Consider the following 11,595-nt stretch of genomic DNA (forward strand, 5'->3'; position numbering starts at 1 on the left):
TCAGAGTCAGACAGACCTTTGCTATGTATTTTGTGTAGCCTGAAGTATACTTATGATGGGGGGGGGGGGGGGGGGGGCTTTATCCAAGCTTTGTCTGAGGGGAGGCCCACAGACTTTGAAAACCCCTGCATTACACCAATAATGCACAGCCCAATAACGTTATTCACATGTGTGTATTTAACAGTTTTCAACATTGACACCTAATCTTGATTCACTTTAGTTCACAGTCTGAACCATCTGTGGCATCAGGAATGCTTGTTGGAGCTCATATGAATCTTCAAAGAAAATGTTTGTTATAATGTTTGGTGGAAGCGTTTTTCAGTCAATGATCATGAAACGGTACAGATATGACAGTTTATAGTGGGACTTACCCTGTCTGCTCAATTCACATCAATAGAACTGGCCTCAAAGTCTGCCCCCAATGCAAATTTCAAACACTGAGCATTGATGACTGTATATAATATCGTCATGAGTTACTTTTTCTTCTGTCTGTTAGTGGGGAGCGCGTGAGTGTTGATAGTACCAGGACAAAATCTGATTGGTTCTCTTGTTGCGCCAATCCATAATTGTCTCTTTGTGCAGTGGGGCGCGAGACGAAGCGGGAACATTGACTTTTGTATTGCTGTCAGTCAGAGCGAACTAGACTGCGGTAGGTTAACTTATTATCAGAAAGAAAGCTGCCACCACCATGCTGTATGTACTCATAAAATGGATAAACGAAGGCAAGGTTAGTTTAGGATTAGAGACCTATGTAAAAGACAAAAGAATGCTTTATGAGCCAAAGAGAATTGGCTTGGTGGAGTTTGGAGAGATTGGGCGGACTAGGCCAAAAGGTGGATGGAAATCTTTTGAGGCCCAGATACTCCGTGTCGAAGGTAAGTTCGGCTATAATGTTGTGAAAATGTACCCCATAATTATCATAATATGTATCTCAAGCACCCAGCTTATTACTCGACGCTGTCTATCAGGGTAACAACGGTAGGCTAACGCTATAACATTCACACCACTCAGTTAGCTGGCTAACAAACAAACTACTAGCATGCTTAGCTAGCTAGCTAACCTATAGCCACAATAACGTGAGTTATCGCTATTGTTATCCCATGTCTCTGGTGAGACCATAGCTAGGCATTGCTGAATATATGTTGGCTAACGTTATTTAATGTAACCGGTAGCATTAAAAAAAATCTAACGTTATAGGCTACATGTAGCGGTGCCATGGCACGAGTCCGATACCTCACGAGTCCGACACCTCAGGAGTCCGAAAAAAGAGGCTAACTTCCCCCAGACCCTAACCCAAAACCTAACCTCTCCCACCCCCACGCCTAAACCTAACCTCCCCCAGACCCTAACCCAAAACCTAACCTCTCCCACCCCCACGCCTAAACCTAACCTCCCCCAGACCCTAACCCAAAACCATGAGGTGTCGGACTCGTGAGGTATCGGACTCGTGAGGTATCGGACTAGGGGGCAGTCCCCACATGTAGCTAGGCTCTGAAAGTTTGTCAACATTACTGTGTTCAGAATTAACGTTCTTTTCACCAAGGTCAATTTAAAAACCCAATTCTGTTCTACATCAGTTAGTTATTGGCAAAATGTACGCTACATGGGGATAAGTGACGACTAGATTACTAATCGGTAGCGTTTTGTTAAAATTCGGCATATCGCCCAAACAGCTCATTTGAGCGCACGTACCTCATTTGAGAGGGGCGATTCCTACGTTACCTGCATTGCAGAAATCCAAACTGGAATAGGCGATGTCTCGCTGGGTCAGTGTGTGGGGTAAATCCCCCGTTCTATCCATTCAGCAAAGTTAGAATTTAGCTGCTAGCCCAGCCCAGGCAGACACGATCGGGGATTTAACCACCGCAGTAAACGCACATCTGAGCAGACGTCTTGTGTTCTGCTGTAGAACCCCCAAACCTGTAGTTTAGAGCCGCAGCACCGTCCTTTGGTACAGCCGTATAACATTAAATCTGTGGGCGTTGACACACGTGCCGACTGTCTCTATTCACCTTATTCTTTGCCCATACAAGGACGCGTTATTTCGAAACCCACATAGCTTAAAGGTCCCATTCCGTGCAAAAGCTGTTTTTACTTGTAAATGCATATATACTGCTGTCAGCCCTCCCTGTAATGAGTGGTCACAACCTCAGAACTGCCACAGTTGGATTTGTCCCTATCCAGCAGTCTCCTTCAAGCCACACCCCGAAACGCTCTGTTTCCCAGACGGGGTATCTGGACGTCAGGAGCTTCCTCAAGCTCCGCTGGGAGCCTGGGGCGGGCTCTCCCTCAGCGGCCAATGGGAACTGTTAGTTCTGAATATATTATAGAAACAGACCATTCTTGGGCTTGCAGTAAATTTAGGATGGGAAGGGGGGCACAGTGACTTGCTGCTAAAACTTGTAATGTTATTTTCCTTTATTGTAAATCAGACTCCTTGGGGCAAATAAAAAGGGCAGAGGCTGAGTGGTTGGAGAAAAACGGTATGCTGCAGACTTCAGCAAAACCAAAGGTATGTTGTGCTATTATTGAGAGATGTGTGACCCCTAAAATAGTCAAATATAGTATTTAATCTACTTACCAAATGACCAAGATGTTATTCCAGGATGATCAGGCTCTTGCAATGCACTTGCTGTTTCATCAGGCTAATGGCGAAGATCAGTACAACTCAGTCTCTGAGTATGAAGATGATGAAGATGCGACTCAGGTAGATATGCTGACCAAACAAGTGCATCTTTTACTTTCTTTTCAGTGACTTTTGTATTATTATTATTATTGCTTGGACTGCTTCAATTGTGACATACTTTACTGATGATTTTGTAGTCTATCATACAATCATTATTGTTGTGTTTTTATACACCTGAGTATGTATATAACTCTGTGTTGTAAATAAACCTTTTCTTCCACCAGCTAAAGTGGCTGTGGTAGATTCTAAATTCTACCAGCCACTTTTTTCCCCCCAGCCACTATTTTGTGATCGCACTTTTGTGTGTAACAAACTTTTATGTATGCAGACCATCTGACTAAAAATATATATTTTCAATACGTCATACCGATGTTTAAAATAACAATTTGGCCAATAATCAATACCGTCGTTTCTTGAGCTCTTCATCACACTATCTTTGAATGAGCCCAAATTCAATCATACCATATCATGTAATTATGAAACAAACAACAAATCATGTGACCCAACTAAATATTGGCCACTGCAATCATTGAACAGCATCTTTTTTGGAAGATTGCAGTCAACAAGGCCAATATCGTCCGATACCGATATATGGCCGTGTTAACATGTGTACTGAGTACACATGTTAATAATAATTGGTGTGACCCGCATAACTGACTTCTCATGGACTCTCTGCGTGGGATCCCACGCACATCTCTTGCAGGCACATGACCTTACGTGGCTGGTAGTGCCAAGCTGTAGTATTGGAATGTGAATTATGTTTGTTTGTTTTTTCTTTCTCTGGCTGAGCCTTTTGTTGTTGTTTTTTACGTTTTGAAAATTGCTAAATAAAATGTATATAAAATAATAATAATAATTGGTGTGGGGCTAGCCACCCCACCCCGTGAAAACCCACCTGCTACAGAAACTGCAAAAACACATTTGGTTTAGGGTAGTTGCGGTTGGCCCTATGCTCCACTTAGGAGTCTACAAGGAATAATGACAATAAATACATGTTAATAGTCTTATACTCATCATCATAACTGCAGACCTTTTTTGCCCTTCCCCCAAACACTTGTTTTTCAGATTGATGAGAGGACTCCAAAACGAGCAAAGGTAAAAGTAACAATTATTCAAAGTACAACTAAATTGTTGTTTTTGTTATTTTATTGAATTATTTTTTAAGACAATGGAGTGTGTAAAATAGGCCGCTCTCATTGTGGGACGAATCGGCACCGCTCTCCATGGATCGCACAGGGTTCCCAGTTGTCAGCACTGTTGCCTCACACCAACAATGTTTCGGGTAGTGCAGCGATAGAACACGAGGGTCACAGCACAGGTAGGGTTGGGCCAATGGCCAGCAGGCATTGACCACTGAGCCCTAAAAATCACACCATTGTGATGGCGTTGCACCTCGACGACAAATCATTTTTCAAATGCTTTGTCTCTCTCCCCCCTGTCTCTTGCTCATGGCACAGCTGAGGGCAGGTCATGTATGGAAGAGAGAACAGGCCAGCAAACTAAATGTCCTTTCAAAAGTTTAATCATTCATCTTGGGCGCAGCAGCAATGAACGTTTCAGCCAAAAGGCCTCCTTCAGCGTTGAATTCTAAATAGTTTGTTTTTGCCTTGCACCTAAGCTTTTCTCGTTGGATTGATCTGATTTATATGATTGATTTATAGGTAATGCACAGTGTAGCTTTGTCAGGTAGAATGTAGTTTCCTGGCTGGGCGGTGCTTAGACCTTTGGGCCAATCACGTGCTTAAACATGGAAAAGTGTGCGCCGGGCAACAAACAAGCACCTTCAAACGAGAAACAGACAGTTTCTGAGAATCATAGAGCCTGTGTTTCTGCTGTGTTTCTGTCCACTGTCTGTCCACCATTATATGGCAACACAGATTGAAAATCAGAACAGTGTGGCACAATTTGTCCAACCATTTTGGTGTTGTACTTGTTGGTTTAATAAAATAAAGAAAGCAATAGTAATAGATGGATGGATTGATTGATTGATTGATTGATGATAGATAGTCAAAACCTGCTTTGTTCACACTCGTTTATGTGCTAAAAGTGTGATTTTTAGACCCGTTTTGCCATATAGGTAGTGAATGGTGAGAGAGAAAAAACATTCTCCACTTGTCTCTACTAGAGTTGCTGATAACAGAGAAACACAGATTTTGAGGGGGTAGCCTACAGTGGTAAGCGCTGTCGCCTCACAGCTCGAAGGTCCTGGGTTCGATTCCCACCTGGGGCGCTGTGAACGCTGAAGGAATGCATGCCCGTCCGCATGTCCTCGAGTGCCCACCGCCCGGGTGGGGTCGTCAAAATGGCCTTTCTGTGTGGAGTTTGCATGTTCTCCCCGTGCCTCCCGGGGGCTTCCTTCATATAGGAACCCCCTTCACCAAAACATGCAATATCCTGGTTGCTAATGTGGTTCCTCCTCTGGTCGTTAAGGGCGCGTGTTCAGAGGGAGGGGAACTGGTTGGAATAGCGTGAACCTCCCACGTGCTATGTCCTACCGGTGAAGCTTCCTCTGTCAGGTGAAAAGAAGCGGCTGGCTAACTGCCCATGTCTCGGAGGAAGCATGGAGCCAGTTTCGGCTCTCCCCAGATCGGCAGAGGGTGGAGTAGCAACCAGGATAAATAAATTAAATTAGCACTAATGGGGGATAAAAAAATCGGGGAAAAAATACAAGTTAAAAAAAAAACACCGATTTTGAGATTAGGTCCAGCAAGATACAAAATCAAGAATACTACCAAAGTTCTCCATCCCTTTAAGTGTTGTCTTTTTTTATCTTCTCTTTCTCTCTTGTGTGCTCTACCTTCTGCCCTGAAAGAGAGACTACGAAAATGAGATGAAGGAACTCGAGGAGAAGGTGAAAGACAAGGACAAGGAGATCAGGCGATTACGAAAACTTAACCTTCAGCTGCAAGATGGTAAGTATGGAGGGGAGCCCATGCAGCAACCTTTAACCTATTTCCATGAAAATATAATACTATAATTATATTAAATCACACAACTCAATTGGCAAACTTGAATAGTTAAATGATCATTCCTTCTTTTGATTTGAATGCAGGGCTAGCAGATACACTCACAAAAACTGTGAAAGCTGCTATACAGGCAGCTCAGCCTGCCCCCAGCCGCCCAGCGCCGCTAGGAGAGATAAAGGTATCTTTATTATGTGTGTGTGTGTGTGTGTATGTATATGTGTATGTGTATGTATATATGTATATATATGTATATATATATATATATATATATATATATATGCAGCGATATATATGTATACAGTATATATACATATATATATATATGTCTTTTCAAAGTCTTCTAGTGTGTGGTAGGCAGTCTTTTCCAAATCTTACAGTTTGTGACTAAACTCAGTGACTTATGACCCATTGGGCCCTATCTTCGTACAGGCGATATCCCCATTTGCACTTGCGCACCTGTTTGCGCGTGCCTTAACGCAGGGAAGATAGCGGTCTGCCTTGCGCATTTGTCCAGGTGCCCGAGTTTTGCACCCCCGCCTGGCAGCATCCCCACCTCACGGGAGCATATTGTAATGATTTGTATAGAAATGTAACTGTTTAAAAGTGATATAATTGTCTGAGTAGACGTGACCTCCCTGATATCTAAGTTAAAACAGCCCCGGAATATGTTGGGGATGCAATTCTCGGCGGTGATGCAGAAACGTTCACGGCACGTACCGCAGGCGCAAATTAAAGCCATGCCAAAATCATCTGCGCCCCCAAAATGCCTGCGCAAACGGGATTTGGGCGGTCTTAAGTACCAGAATTATTCACAGGTGTGGCCAGGCAATGCTGGGCATAACGTCAATCAAAACCAATCAGATTCCCGTCTTGCGATCGCTGTTTGCGCGAGGCATGCAATATGCTGTCATTCTCTCCATGCGTAATAGAGTAGACTCACTCGTGCTGAGGACAAAGAGAGATGGAGAGAGCTTATTGACAGATCGTCTGTGGTGCCATCCACCCTCCGGGTTATGAAGGTGAATAGCCTATGTCCATTGTCCCACAGGTTTTCTCAATTCATTTCCCTCTTTGCGATATGATAAAAGTTTCTCAGTGAGTTATAGTTGATTGCCTCACTGAATTATCTGCGAATACCCAATTTTAGCAGCAGAATTTGATGTCCTGGTGTGGCAAGGCTGTGCATAATGACATATCCAAAAGGAATGAATTACTTTGCACTGCGAGCACAGAGATGATGGTGCGCTCCAGCTCAGCGAGGTATTTAGTGCATAAGAGGTGCTTTTCAAAGCTCTTAGCGCAAAGTAATTGCGCGCTGCTGACAGGATAATGCCATCTCAGTGTTTCCCACAGGATTTTGAGTACCGTAAATTCCGGACTATAAGGCGCACCGGTCTATAAGCCGCGGGTGTTTTGATGTTTAATTACCATATGTAAGGCTTCGTGCACAGAGGGGATTGTCGGGAAAGAGATGGCTGTTTGGGGAAGCTCCCATTTATTAACATTTCAACAAAACAAAAGTCAGGTCACTAATCACCAGACCGCGGGTGTTTTAATGGTATTTTTTTTTTTTTTTACAGTGCACACAGTGTCCGCGGTGTGGTGAAAAGAGGGCAAGAGAGGAAATTAAAACAGAAGTGGATTTATAGTTAGAAAGAGTGCTAAAGAAGAGAGAATTCTGTTTTTTATTTTTTTATTTTAGTTACTCACAGTACTATTGACCAGTCCAACTCAAAAGATATTCGGCAGTTTCACTTTGAGCTCTTGTTCCGCCGCTGTCCATCAATGGTTATGACGAGTCTCGCTGGGTACAGTACGCCAAAGCGATATCCATTGACTTTAACCTTTTCGATGATGCTGTTGTATGTTGCGCGTTTCTGTTGCACCAACGCGGAGAGGTCCTGCCGGACGAAAAAGCGCGTACCCTCCCAGGTGAGGGGCTTCTTCCCCGCAGCCTGGAGGATGAGTTGACGGTCGGGCCAGCGGAGTAGGCAGATGAAGATGGCCCTCGGTGGCAGGCCGGGGTCTGGACGTGGCCGAGGCGCCCGGTGTGCCCTGTCCACCTCTGGTGGTTTCTCGCCTTCCTTCAGGTCCAGGATGTAACACAGGATTTTGCCACGAAAGCGTCCATGTCACCAATCTCAGCTCCCTCTTTTACATTGATCAGGCGAATGTTATTTCTTTTACTCCTGCTGATTAAGTCATCAACCTGCGTGTGCAGGGTTTCGATTTTGCATTTTATCCATTTTCGGACTCACTGTGTTGTTTTTGTCCTCCAGTGCGCGGATGCGCTTTTCCGCATTATAAACTCTGTTCACGGTTGCCTTAGTTTCTTTAGTGAGTGAGTGGATGGACTTCTGCACGTTTTCAAACTTGTTTTCAAGCTGCTCAAAACCTCTGAGCGATGTCGGACTTAATCGATAGTGTTTCACGGAGTAAAAGTTTAGCCCAAGCCGTGTATCTCCAGCCTCCAGCAGGTGAGTCATTTCCTCATTCATGGCGTGATTGCTTCGTCTTTTTCTTTCTGCTTACCTGTGTTGTGTTATGTTATGTTATGTTATGTTGTTAAAAGAGGGCAAGAGAGGAAATTAAAACAGAAGTGGATTTATAGTTAGAAAGAGTGCTAAAAAAGAGAGATTTTTTTTTGTTTTTTGGAAAAAATCCATAGATATATGGATAGATTCATAGATAGATTCCTTGTACAATTATGACTTGTTGACACCTCAGCTGTTTCCTGTCACCCAATGCCACACCTCTGACAACTGGACTCTTTTTGACATTTGAACGAGTACATTTATGTATTCTGATGTTTTCATCTTTGCAGAATGAGTCTGTCACAGACCTGATGAATTCCATTGCAGTGGACTATGCCCAACGAAGCGATGGGTACAAAAAACTGACCAGAACTGTGATGGACTCAGTCTTCTCAGTGGAGGAGATGTCAACAAGCTCTGTCACCGGGAAGAAGGGGATTCATGGGCAGTCACGACAGCCCCTTGAGCCAAAGAAGGTGAAGCTGGTACTTGGTAAGCATACCAGACTATTGTTTGGCAAAATGCTATTGTATCAGCTTGTTAACACACAAAATGTATATTTTCTTATTACCATATGGTTATAAAAAATATTTTGTGTGTATCCTCAATGCAAAGCCAATTAGGGTTGGCCAGTAATAAGATAATACCTTAGACCCGGGTATTTGAAAATAGCAAAGGTATCAGTTTCATTACCGTCAAGATTTAAAGGTAAAATTGGATACCCTCCAACCCTAATGTGATTTTTTTAAAGCATTCTTGGATCAAACATTGACTCCTGTTTTACACAATATGAATGAATTGGGCCCTCTTTGGTATCTGACTCCACATGTGTTTGGTGAGTACTGAAGTAAATTCAGTAGAATTTAATTTAATTTCTTACAGACCATGTCAAGAAAGTTCACCGCAACATCTCTATCTCTGAGATCAAGGCCTGTATGGCACAAAAAGTGAAGGACACGAGGAGACGAGCAGAGAGGTAAACATGGTGACCTATCTACACTGCATGTATATCCCAAGATCCTAATGGGCTACATGCACAACTCCACTACTTCCTGAAATTAGTACAGCTTCTTTATTTCCTGTCATCACTATTGGATGAACTGATTAATGTCAGGTGTGCTGCAGTCACAACAATGATCAGGCACACCTGATTAATCAGTTAATCCAATAGCGTAGGACAGGAAATAAAGAAGCTGTACTAATTTCAGGAAGTAAAGAAGTTGTGCATGTAGTCTATAGATTGATTGATTGCCATTATTAATCCCACAGTGACTGAGTCATTCATTTTGGATGGCTATTACAGTGCCTGCTGTGGGTCTTCACAGGATCTTTGCTTGTTTGAATACTTATATTTGAATACTCTGAATCAGCGGGCGCACTAGACTTTCTTATTGGCTGTCATTTTGACAGATGAAACATTCTGTCATAACATAATGTAGCTGTGTTAAAGTGACAATCGGGAGTCCCGGTGGCTCACCTGGTAGAGCGCGTCCCATTAAGGCTTAGTTCTTTGAGTGGCCGACCGGTGGTCCTTTGCCACATGTCATCCCCTCTCTCTCCCCACCTTTCCTGCCCTATTCACCTTATGTAGCCCCACCCACTTGACCCATTGTGTCATGACTTCCTGTTCAAACCTCCAGCTGTTTTACCTGCTCAAACTAGTCTGACTCAAATGGTCAAACCTAGTTTGACTCACATATGATTCAGACTAGGTTTATGAGGTTTATGTCACAGGAAGTGTAAACACAATCAGAACGTCTGATTGTGTTTACACTTCCTATTAGTCTCTCAAGCCACTGAAGACAGACTGTCTCTTCTACATAAGGTGAATACAATAAAGGCAAAAATCATTTAAAAAAAAAGTGGTCTTCAGATTTTTCTGTTGTAAAAAAAAAAGGAAAGGTGAAGACTGAAAATATTCGGTTAACACGACTACTGCTCTGAATACATAGACTAGTCATGACTTGAAAATAACGGAACCAATCCTGAAATCCAGACAGAAAAGAACTGAATCTTTACTTTGACAGAATAGACTAGTGTTTGTACTGCCCTAATCTTTCATTTTGTGTTTCCCAAAACAGGGCTCCTGTTGGAGAAAGCATACAATCCTGAGTGCACACACACACACACGCACGCACGCACGCACGCACGCACACACGGACACACATGCATATACAGTATACACACTGGAAATCATATCGGTGTGAATATTCTGAACAGAAAGGTTGCCTTGGCCAGTAAATTTCTACATACAGTTTTTCAGTTTATCAGTCACTCACACAGGCAGGTTCACTGTGGAAGTTAGTAGTACAGTATTAAGTTAACGGTTTGTTGAAGTACGAATTTTATGGTGGTGGCTAATACCTCTATTTTTCTGTGCCAAGATGCCTGAAACCATTTCCTTACTCTGATTCAAGCAATAAAAGTGACATACTGAAGACAAACCATTGCGCTTTTATTTATTTTAATTTTATAGTTGCTAATCTTCTCACTGTAAATACTACGTATAGTATATATATCTATCTATGTATCTATCTATCGGTATCTATCCATCTTACTGGAGAAGATACTGTGGTAATATTATTAGCCAAATTATTATATCCACATTTTCACACATCCACACTGTATTTGCCAACATTAACATGGGAATTTACATGGGTTTCACATGTAATCCCATATGTTTCACATGTAATCCCATGGATTTCACATGGGAATTCATATGGGTTTAACATGGGAATTTACATGGGTTTCACATGTAATCCCATGGGTTTCACATGGGAATTCATATGGGTTTCACATGGGAATTTACATGGGTTTCACATGTAATCCCATAGGTTTCACATGTAATCCCATGGGTTTCACATGGGAATTCATATGGGTTTCACATGGGAATTTACATGGGTTTCACATGTAATACCATAGGTTTCACATGGGAATCCATATGGGATACACATGGGTATTGGTGTGGGTTTAACCTGGGAATTTACATAGGTTTCACATGTAATACCATAGGTTTCACATGGGAATTCATATGGGTTTAACATGGGAATTTACATGGGTTTCACATGTAATCCCATGGGTTTCACATGTAATCCCATGGGTTTCACATGGGAATTCATATGGGTTTAACATGGGAATTTACATGGGTTTCACATGTAATACCATAGGTTTCACATGGGAATCCATATGGGATACACATGGGTATTGGTGTGGGTTTAACCTGGGAATTTACATGGGTTTCACATGTAATCCCATAGGTTTCACATGGGAATTCATATGGGTTTAACATGGGAATTTACATGGGTTTCACATGTAATCCCATGGGTTTCACATGTAATCCCATGGGTTTCACATGGGAATTCATATGGGTTTAACATGGGAATTTACATGTGTTTCACATGTAATCCCA

Source organism: Poromitra crassiceps (genome assembly GCF_964638095.1).
Source record: "Poromitra crassiceps genome assembly, chromosome: 12".
Lineage (NCBI taxonomy): Eukaryota > Metazoa > Chordata > Actinopteri > Beryciformes > Melamphaidae > Poromitra > Poromitra crassiceps.